Raw genomic sequence first — 11307 nt, 5'->3', positions numbered from 1 at the left:
GTATTATTCTTTATTTTTTAGCAAAAAATAAAAATTTTCATCAACATAGGTGGCAAAATTTGTTAATTTCATATAATTGAAAATGTACTTTTATAATTTGCTAATATTTTATACTAATTTCTTATAATTGCAGCACTAAAGAACATCATGTAATTGAAAATAATTAAACTCAAATTATATGGTTATAACATAGTTTCAATAAAAATAATCATTTTCCCAACATTTGAGACCAATCATCATGCTTTTTTTTATTTTTAATTTGGTTTGAAGCATAGATTTTATTGCTATAGTATTATTCTTTATTTTTTAGTACAAAAACACAAATTTTCATCAATATAGGTGGCAAAATTTGTTAATTACATATAAGTGAAAATATACTTTTATAATTTGCAAATATTTTAGCCCTGCAATTTTTTATAATTGCAGCACTAAAGTACATCATTAATTGAAAATAACGAAAGTCAAATTCTATGGTTATAACAGACTTTCATTAAAAATAATCAAATGCTATTAATAAGACATTATTGTTAAGTCAAAATCAAAGAAAATTTAGTGATGACATAATGTTATCACTAATTTATTCAAGATTATAATGACAAGAAAAGTCGTCACTAATTAAATTGCTAGTTTTTAATATTGTCAATTGCTAGTTTTTAATACTTTTGTGAAAATATTGATAATGGTTGAGAAAATTTTGTTACATTACTGCAAGTGATAAATGTACTTTTGTTCTTTTTCAAACATTTATTTTAATGTTTAATTTTGTTTAAAACTATTGTACTAGTATAGATTTGCAAGACAAAACTTAAGTTCTCAATAGTTAAAAAATTCATTACAGAGAAAACACAAAGTAGTAGTTGCAAAATGTGTATAAATTACAGATATTTTAATGTGTATAAATTACAGTTTATTTTAATGTTTAATTTTGTTTGAAACTATTTTACTAGTATAGATTTGCAAGACATAGATTTATGGGTAATTTCTTTTTTTTTTTGCTTTCACATATTTAATTTATGTTAAATACAAAACCTACCAGTTTCCCTTTCATAAAAATATTAGTGCAACACTTTTTGAATTTTACTTACAAACATTTATGTATTTAACATAAATTAAATGATTCAGAGTGAAATGCCCATAAAGAGCAGAATATTTGTTCATGTAATGGAGGAAACCCACAAAGAGTTGGTACTTTATGGGCCATTTCTTTTTTTAAAAAAATTTAATTTATGTTGAAAAGATAACCTGCCAATTTTCGTTTTGTAAGAAATCAGTGTAACACTTTTTGAATTTTACTTACAAACATTTATAAATTTATCATAAATTATATGTTTGAGAGTAAAATGCCCATAAAAAATTGGTACTTTGAATAGATAATGCTCATTTGCCCATAAACTACACTCCCTGAAGGCTATTTTGTTAATTACTTTGTAGTACTTTGTTATTCCTTTGCTAATACTACTTGGCATGTAGTACAAAGGATAAATCTGGCATAAATTTCTTATTCCATTGATAAAAAGACCTGCCTGCCTTATAACTATTGTAATGAAAGATATATCTTTAGAGTTTATAACAAATTATTACTTAAGTTTGAGAAAATTATAAAATATTTATGCATAGTTTATCAAGATACCATTCGCAATTTCCTAATAAAAAAATAGGGGCTAAATTGTAAAAGCTAGGGTGCCATAATAGAAATAATAAAATTGGTGTATTACATATGGGGGTTAAATTGCAAAAGTTAGAGTGCCATAGTAGAATTAATGAAATTGTGAATTACATATGGGGCTAAATTACAAAAGTTAGGGAGTAATAATAGAATTAAAGAAATCGGTGTACTACATATGGGGCTAAATTGTAAAAGTTAAGGTATCATAATGGAATTAATGGAATTTTTTACAACATTTGGGGCTAAATCACAAAAGTTAGGGTGGCACAGTAGAATTAATGAAAGTGACTTAGAAATAAGTACTTTAAACAGTGACGATTAATTCTTGTCACTAAATCCGAATCGGTAGAGTGACAGTGACGATATTAGAAGTTGTCACTATATAGATCATTTTAGTGACAACGTTTTTCAAGGTCGTCACTGAAGACTTAGTTGCTTTGAGCAATTATGACAACTTTCCTTGTCGTCACTAAACAACCACGTTTTGTGACGACTTTTGTCGTCACTAAAAAATGTTGTCACTAATGACCATATTTCTTGCAGTGTAGTTTGTGACGAAAATAACGGGTCGTCACTAAACATTTAGTTGCTTTGATGCAATTGTGACAACTTTAGGTGTCGCGACTAAAGAAGCTCCTTTTGTGACGACTTATTGTCATCACTACAAAATGTTGTCACTAATAACTTTTTTTTTAGTGATCAGTGACGACAACAAAAAGTCGTCCGTAAATAGGCCAAGCAATAGTGATGATGTTCTTAATGTCGTCACTATTGTGTGTTCTAAACACTCCCACGCTCTTGCTAAATCTTCGCGGGAATTTACTAGTGACGACTTTTCTAAGTCGTCACAAATGAATTGGCTCCCATTAGAGGTTTGTGACGAGTTAGAAAGTCGTCAATAAAGGATCCCCTTTTGTGACAACTTTTTTTCGTCACAGAGAAAAGTTGTCACTGATGACCAATTTTCTTGTAGTGTATATACACATGTTGCTACTGATATGAACTTCATTAGTTACCAAAATAGCACACAAGGTAGTTTTTTGACAGGTTGTCGAGCCTGTACAATAATAAATATCTGCCCGAACAAAATATAATTTCTGTAAATAGTGATAAGTAGGGTCGAATCCACAGGAATTAAGGATATTTGTCTCTTTTGAAATTCAAACTAACAAAGGAGGGTTTTTTTTTATAAAAATGGTAATAATTAAACGGTTCGAATAAAAATAAATAACCAACTAAAAATTAAATGACAAATTATTAAAACCAAATTAATAATAACTAAGCTCTAACCAAGAAATAATTTCAGCAATGGTTCACCTAATTGATCATCGATACAAAGGTAGTTCCAATTATTAACTAATAAATAAGTTATAACTGCCAAACAAGCAATGACAGTCAACTCCTCCTTACTGTGTCGGTGATTAAGGTACGCTCATTAATCACTGTCCTAATCGAGAAATAATCCTAGGTACACCCGCAAGATTTAATTCCCCAATTGCCTTATGTATTAGAGGAGCCCTATTCTAATCAAATAACATGCTACCAGGGTTATTTTAGATTAGCCCGTGTATTCCCCTGACACAAACTCAATCATGCCAATTGTCACTAGGGGTGGAGCTGAACCAAGTAGTTCTGCTCGAGCTCGCGAGCTACTTGGTCAGCAGCTTGAGATCGAGCTCGGTTGACCAAGCTCGATCTCGAGCTCGAGTTGCTCGTTAGAGCTATCGAGTCGAGCTCGATCTTAGATATATGATACTCGAGAGCTCGACAAACTCTATCGAGTATCGTATAAAAAATTTAAAAAAATTATATATAAAATTACTAATATAAGTAAACAATTTATGAAATTTACAATGAACCATTCTACCACCTTTATTTATTTGTGTGGACAAAGTAGGGATTTCATAAATCATAAATCATTATTTGTGTGGACAATGAAGGAAAGCACATATTTTTTTGCATAGGTTTTCGAGCTCATTTTACGAGCTTAGCTCGAGTACTCGAGCTCGAATCTTATACGAGTTCGAGCTCAAGTTTTTTTTAACTACATCGAGTCGAGTTCGAATCTGAAGTTTGAGGCTTGTTCGAGCTCGAGTAGTGCTCATAACTTTCGAGCTTGAGCTCGAGTATGGTACTACTCGAGCTCGACTCGACTAGACAGCACAGCTAGTTGTCACTATTTTAAAACACTTAAACAATTATGGATTTAACGCTCCAATTAACATTAGGTTGCCAAATTAATTCAACATCCAGGTCTAGGATATTCAATTAACAAAACAACCATAAGCACTACAATTAGAGAATATGTAAATACCAGTAAATAAGAGAAATAAATAAAATTAGTTTGATCTCACAATTTTTAAATAAACCAAAGCTTCTATTGTTTCTTGACTAGAAGAAGGGATTTAGTTCATCTCCGTTGAAGCAATTTCATGCAAAATGGCAGAATTAATTGTCGAAGTCATTCTTCCTCAAATTGAGATAATGAAACCCGATATCATAAGAGCAAGAATAAGACGAAAGTACAAAGAGATGGAGTCAAGGCTGTCTGCCCACTTTATTTTCCTATCTAAATTTGTCCAACCCTATACGGTTACTCCAAAGAATAATAGTGAAAGAATCCTACTAGGATCCCACTTCTGCCCCACTTTGACCAATAGATAAGGAAAACCAAATTCACTTAGTCTCTGGTTTCCTATTACTACTCAAACTCCTCTGCTGTCTACCGTCAAAATTAATTTGACTAAGCCGAAGGTGTACAACTTGATAATTTTGGCATGGTTTGTGACCCACATTGCAATGCTAGACGTCCCGAAGCCAATATAGTGAGGAATTTGCACCTTTTTATGATATTTTGTTCCAACTCCCTGTAATAAATACAAATTTTCAAAAGTAAGTAGAATCTGCCAATTAATGCACATTTAGTAAGATAATAGGAGGGAATTAATTGTAAAATAAATGACAAAATTTCGACCTATCAATTCCCTCCCCACCTAGACCATGCTTGTTTTCAAGCATGATAATAGCAAACCGACACCAATTCTCGACAATGGTTATCGCTCCATTATCAAGAAAATAGCAGTTAAAGTGGTGTCAAATTCACAGAAGTGAAAACGCGATCCTTGAATACGCGAGCTAAGGTCGCATATTCTAGTTTTTCTGCTGCAACTTGCTCTGCAACTTGTTTTGCATTCACACAACCTTTCCATCTCATGTACAACTCAGAATTTTGGCTATATTTGACCAAGAAGAGAGCCAAAATTTGGAGAACAGCTCTTGCTGAGTTCAAAAGCCAACTTTGTTGCCAACCAAGAAACAACTCACCTTGAGCTTGAATTCTCTATAAATAGTAGCCTTTGAGGAACATTTTCAAAATTTTGGAAGGCTAGAGAAACTCCACAAAAATGTAGTTTTCACTAGAATTTCCTTAATTCATTAGTAGAGTAGTATAGTATAGTTAGTGTAGTTTTTCCTTCTTGTATTTGTAGTTAGATTTGGATGAAGATTAAGGAGCAAGATCGAGAGGTTGATCTCATGTGACAAGGGTGACATCCCTTCTACTACTTTCTCTTTTGTATTAGATTTCATGTTTAGTTATAATACAAGTTTGGCTTTGTTTTTCTTCATATTTAGTTAAAATTTATGCCTAGAGTTATGGATGAACTTGCTATATCTTATTCGTGATATTTACTTGATTATTTGATGATATTATTTTGAACAAGTTATGTATCACTTTTGCTTATCTTATCATGACTAACTAGACATTAATTGTGATAATCTTAAAGTGTTAAGTTTGCAATGAAAATTAGAATTTAACACTAGTTCAAGGAAGTGATAAATACGAGAGTACACTCACGAGAGTAGAGGTGCTCTTGTGGCTTAATAATTGTTCATGTAATTTCATAGAGAAATGAGTTGTAGTTTAATTCATAACCACGAGAGTAGGTATGATTAGTTACAAGTATAATTGATTCACTACGAGAGTAGGTTTCACATACATTAGGAAATTACGCCATAACTAGCCAAGATAATAGCATTCACTTAATCGGTAATTCATTTGCAAGAGTAGTAAGAATTTCATACTCTAGAAGTTTTCTATTATATTTTTATTACTTTTATAATGTAGATTTAATATTTTGTACTTATGATAGTTTAAATAATAAAGGAGTTTGAAAAGCATCAGTAATTGAAAATCTTCCCTGTGAGATGGACACCTAATACCCTATACTCAATAAATGACCTGTATACTTGCAGAAAAATAACGTGTGAGTATTTAAGATTTTATAAATGTAAAATGACTGTGGATGAACTTAATTGTATATGTATTGTGAGGACCCGAATTTTTCTCACTTATAATTCTATTTTTATGGTTTAATTAATTATTTGCTCACCCGTTTTCTTCGAATATTATTTTCTAACCCCTTTAGACCTAATTACATGGATCTATGGCTTTATTATATTTTTAAAGTGTCTCGTTTCAAAAATTAATTTTTGAAAGCCTGTTAAGTGAAAATAGTGCACGTGCGTTTGGAACAATAACCGATTTGAGGATACACTGAGCTTGAAAATTTGGAGATACGTGCATTAGTCTTAAAATAGGTATTTTTATGATTAAGTACTCAAGTGATAGTTAGTTGTACCATCGTTATAAGAATTTCTTAGAAATTTCGCTTTATCACGTTTAATTTGAAAATACGCGTTCTCACACGCACGATTTAATTGAGAGATTTTAGACCATTATTTTGGGACAATTAAGAGTAAAAAACAATAGTATGTATACAAGTGCATTAGAGGTTTAGTGCACTAATGAAACAAACCCGAGAAGAAACGAGCACGAAACACGCGCGTTCGCGCGCTATTGAAAGGTTGACTTTTGGAACCAATTTTGGCCACAAATATCAAAGCTTCCCACGGAAGCTTATCATCAGCCACCATTCTTCTTTTCCTTCTCAAACCAGCCGTGCAACACCAAGAGAAGGAGACCAAAGTTCCTTCTTCATTTTTCCTCTCAAACTTGCACCAAATCACTTGAAATTTCTACCACAAACTCACAACAACTTGGAGATTCACCTAGGCACGGAGAGGGGCTTCATTTCCATGGTTTTCTTGGGCATTCATTGGACAGAAAATTCTGTCCTAGTTCATCAAGAGAGGTAATGGACGATCAACCCCTCGAATCTTAGTTTACGGAAGTTCTATTACACGTATATACTCATGCATGTTAGTGGGTAGCATTATTTTTGAGGAAATTGGTTGTGTGGGCTCTATGAACTCCCACTTTTGATGGAAGGACTGATTTGATGTTGGATGATGAAATTAATGGTGGTTTAGTGCTTATATTAGTGGATTAATGTTGTATTGTTGGTAGAAAATCAAAAGAGGTGCTTGGAGCAAAAGTGACCATTTTACCCCTGCCTTGTCCGACCCCTTTTGTGCAAACTTTTAAGGTTCTAATGGCTTGTTTCTGTTGTTTACATGTTATATGAAGTGTGTAGAAAGTTTCATTGAAAAATAACATGATTTGGTTGGTCAAATGAATTGATTTCCAAAGTTAGCAAAACTGGAAAATGATTCCCGTATTGCCCAGGCAGTCATTTTGTATCGGCCATAACTCTTTGCTCCAATGTCGAAATCAAGTGCCGTTTGCGGCACTGGAAACTAAAGAATCCCAGATTTCCATTGGTATAAAATGGATGACCTAGTTCCACTCGAGTGAGCCAATCCATTCATTTGAAAATTGCTGTTCTGTTTCGTTGCTCTTCAGGAGGCAGGACATGAACTGTAACTTGATGCTCAAAAAATGAGTTTCTTGTGAATAGATTTTGAAAATGGTTTCTTCTGAAAAATTCTATCTTTATGAAAGAGCTTTTCAACGCCACCAACTGCGCTCAATTCTGAGTTGAATTGAGTGATTGTGTCCATATTTCGAAACTGATGCAGTGAGTAAAAATCCTCTTTTTGGCTAGTAAAGGCCTCACCCTTGGTTGGGACTTGTTGTTTTGAAATTCTTGGTGTTAATCACCTACCAAATATATATTGGATTCTTATTAGACCTGGTTATCACAAATGAGATATGTTTTAGACATTTTATTGGCTAAAGGTTTTAGAAAAGAAAATTTGAAGTACAAGGCAGATTTGCCTTGGAAATTCTTGAAACTTTGATGGTTTTGTTAACCAACTTTCCGAATGAATTTTCCTATGAAATTTGACAGAGGAATAACCCTTATATGGTAGTATAATACTGCTAATTTTGGTGCCATTCCGAGTCTATTTCAATATCCAACTGAAGTCCCAAAGTTCATGTTTTAAATCTGGAAATTCTTGATCAAGGAGGAATTTTTAGCCAACTTTGAGCTGCTATATCTTGGCGCTCAAAACTTTGATTCTTGTTTCCGTTTGTTTTGTTTTAAACTTTGAATGTAGCTCTAATTGAGTTCCAAATTTCGGAGGCTAGTTCGTATTGTGAGAATTTTGCCGGATTTTCAAAGTTGGTCAAAAACCAACCCCGAAACTGTCTTAAGTGCCAAAACAACAACTTTGAGCCTATTTTTGAATACCTTCCATTTGGAATCATGGAAAAGTATATTCTAAGAACTTTTAGTACTTTTGAAGAGGTTTCCAATGGTATCAAGTTTTCCAATTTTGGACCTATATAATGCAAGATATGATTTTTCTAAAATCGACACCCAAAGTTGAAATTTGTCAATTTCTTAGAAAATAAGATTTTTGAAACTTGCCTTCTTTTCTCGATATCGATTGAACATTTTGAATTCGATTTCGTGAAAAATGCTAGTCTTTCTCTTTAGACTTTAAAACTTCACTCTTGAGCCTCGATTATGAATAATTAAGACCCAATTCATGAATTCTCTTTAGATTGTACAACCTTCTTTGATAAGTAGGGGTTCTAAGTGATAGTGTATAATAGTTGATGGTTAATTGCTCAGGCGCTCAAGGAGACCTTCAAGAGGAACTCGAAGTGGACGCCCAAACGCTTGTTTGAGTACTTAATCACTTGTTTTGAATAGGTGAGTGTTCCATATAGGAATACGTAATTGGAATAAGTCTATGACATGCTTAACCCATGGTCATTAAGTGTTAAGTGCTATATGTTAAGTATTTACCACGCTCATGCATATTTGAATAAGATATACTTGAATTACTCGACATGAAATACCTAAAATATGTATATTTGAACTATTCGATATGAAATGCTTAAAGAGCATATTTATGTGATTACTTGAAATACTAGATATGAAATGCTTGGAGAGCATATTTACGTGAAGTGTTTATATGATTAATTATGCTATGGCTGCATAAGTCGGTTGGAGTGAATCTCCTCGACTCTTAAGTGGTAAAAGTGGGAAACGGCCAATGGCGGCCTACTAAAATGACTAATGTCTACCAATTAACCGTAATTACTTACCGTGTTTACCAATTTACTTGATTACCTATGAATTTCGTGTTCATATGAAATTACGGCATATTCCTTACATGTTTAGACGTTAAGTGTTACCTATACTTGCTCTTATGAAATTGCCACCATGTTTTAAGGCGAGTGTGTACTTTATCTCACTCGACCTACCAAAATGATAAATTTTTACCGTTCACCAATTTATTTGATTACTTGTGCATGTTGTAAGCTCTAAGCTGAACTTGGGCCCTGCCCTTGGTTACTGACCTACTCGAGCCAGGACTGGGCTCGGTCGGGTAGGTTGGAACCCTGGGCCACCGTTTCGGTATACTCGAGTACTACCACTGGAGGGATAAGGTGATGGCCAGACAAACCGAGGGGATCCGGAAGTTATAAGGTGGAGATGACCGAAATGGTTCCACTGGAACACTGTATCCTTCAATGTGTGTTTATTTTGCATAATGATAACCGTTTCATACAAATGTGCCGTACCTGTGATATGCTCAAATTACTTGTACAATGATTATTGTCTCATGTTAATATGCCAATGTGTAATCTTGAACCATACATATGATATGCTCAATTACTTGATTTATTAGAACTGCTAGAGTGTCTTGGAACCTCACTGGGCTGTGTAGCTCATCCCACGTTTTGGGTTTCTTTAACAGGGTTTGAGACCAAGAGTGCTCGTGAATTGTACTAGATTACCTTCTTTTGAAAATTTAAAGTTGTATTACAGCAGACGGCTGTAGTAAATATTCTTTTGGATTGTATTAAGCTTGAGAGCTGATTAATTGTAAGTGTGAGATATTGTGGAGTACTTTAATTATGTATTGAAGTCATTGAAGTATTCCGAGTTTTTGAATTGTGGATTGTAGTAAGTCCTAGCGAGAGTTGGGCAGGCGTCCCGCGGATACCCCTTGGTTCGCCTTAGGGAGAAGTGGGGGCGTCACATGTATACCTCGCGCTAGTCATGTTAATCTGAAAAAGCTTGAAATCTAAACTAAAAGAAGGGTTGACCATTACCTCGATAGTGTAAGAATTTTTCTGGTTCATTCTATCCCCACGATGCTACGATTTGTTCAGCTGTACTTGGAGCTATAAATGATCTTATTGGCTTCTTTTATAGAGCTCAAACAGTGCAATAAAAAGAAAAAAAAGGGGAAATCAAAGTTCATTCAGAAGTTGCAGGAATTAGGTATTACGAAATTGGTTTCAAAAGCTGTTCAGTTGATAGATTCCAATTGTTTACAAGTTGATTTTAGCAGTTGTCAGTTTGCTCCAATGGTGCTTGATTGAACGTTCATTCTAGGCAGTGGACCAATTTTGATTGGCACGTGGTCTTAGAAGTAATTAAAGGTCAGAAGGAAAGTGAGCCTATAACCTTTCGTTCTAAGTTATGCTTCAAATTTTCCATTAGATTATTGAGGGTTGGTCGTCAATGTTTTGTGCATTAACAAGACTGGTTCAATGCCCAAGGAAATTGCTTACATTCTACACCGTCTAGTAGTTGGTTTTGACAATTATCAATTCATTGCAAGTGCTCGATTTGGGTACCTGCCGAATTGACGCATCATGGAAAAATGGAAATGGTTGAAAGTGATATGTTTCTAATTCTTTTGGAATCAACTACAAACAAAAAGGAAAGTGGTCTCATGACTCTTTAAAGAATTGAAGCCACGGGCATTATGATTCTATGCATGAATCAATTTGGTTCAGCAACATTATAAGGCTAGAATGCAAAGTTTAGGCTCTCTAATGGATCAAGTATTCTACAAAATCGTGACTTTAATGGATTTCATTAGCTAAAAGTCTTGTAAATCAAGAGTAATACTTCAAGACTCGTCTTTAGCAATTGTCAAGCAATACCCTACCAAGTCTTGAAGTGGGGGCATTTGTAAGGAAATGTATTTAATTTATTTAGTCAAGATTTTTTTAAATAAATTTATCTTGATTAAATTAAATTAAATTATAAAAGTCCATTATACTTTGGATTGGCAAATTAAGCCAATGTTATATGGGCTATTAAATCAAATTAAATTTGTGATGTCCATTTAGATTGATGTGGATTAATTGATTTATTAGTTCACAATGGATTATTTGGGTTGACCCAATACTTAAGTCTAAGTTAAATGGGTTTCTTGAGTTACAAGCTACCCAAAATACAAGAAGGTTCTGGAAGGTTTCCTCGAAGACATAGCCTACATATGTTGACTATAAATAGAGGTCT

Source organism: Coffea eugenioides, chromosome 11 (assembly GCF_003713205.1).
Source record: "Coffea eugenioides isolate CCC68of chromosome 11, Ceug_1.0, whole genome shotgun sequence".
In the NCBI taxonomy this organism is placed as follows: Eukaryota; Viridiplantae; Streptophyta; class Magnoliopsida; order Gentianales; family Rubiaceae; genus Coffea; species Coffea eugenioides.
The sequence above is the reverse complement of the archived record's forward strand: the minus strand, read 5'-3'. Positions refer to the sequence as shown.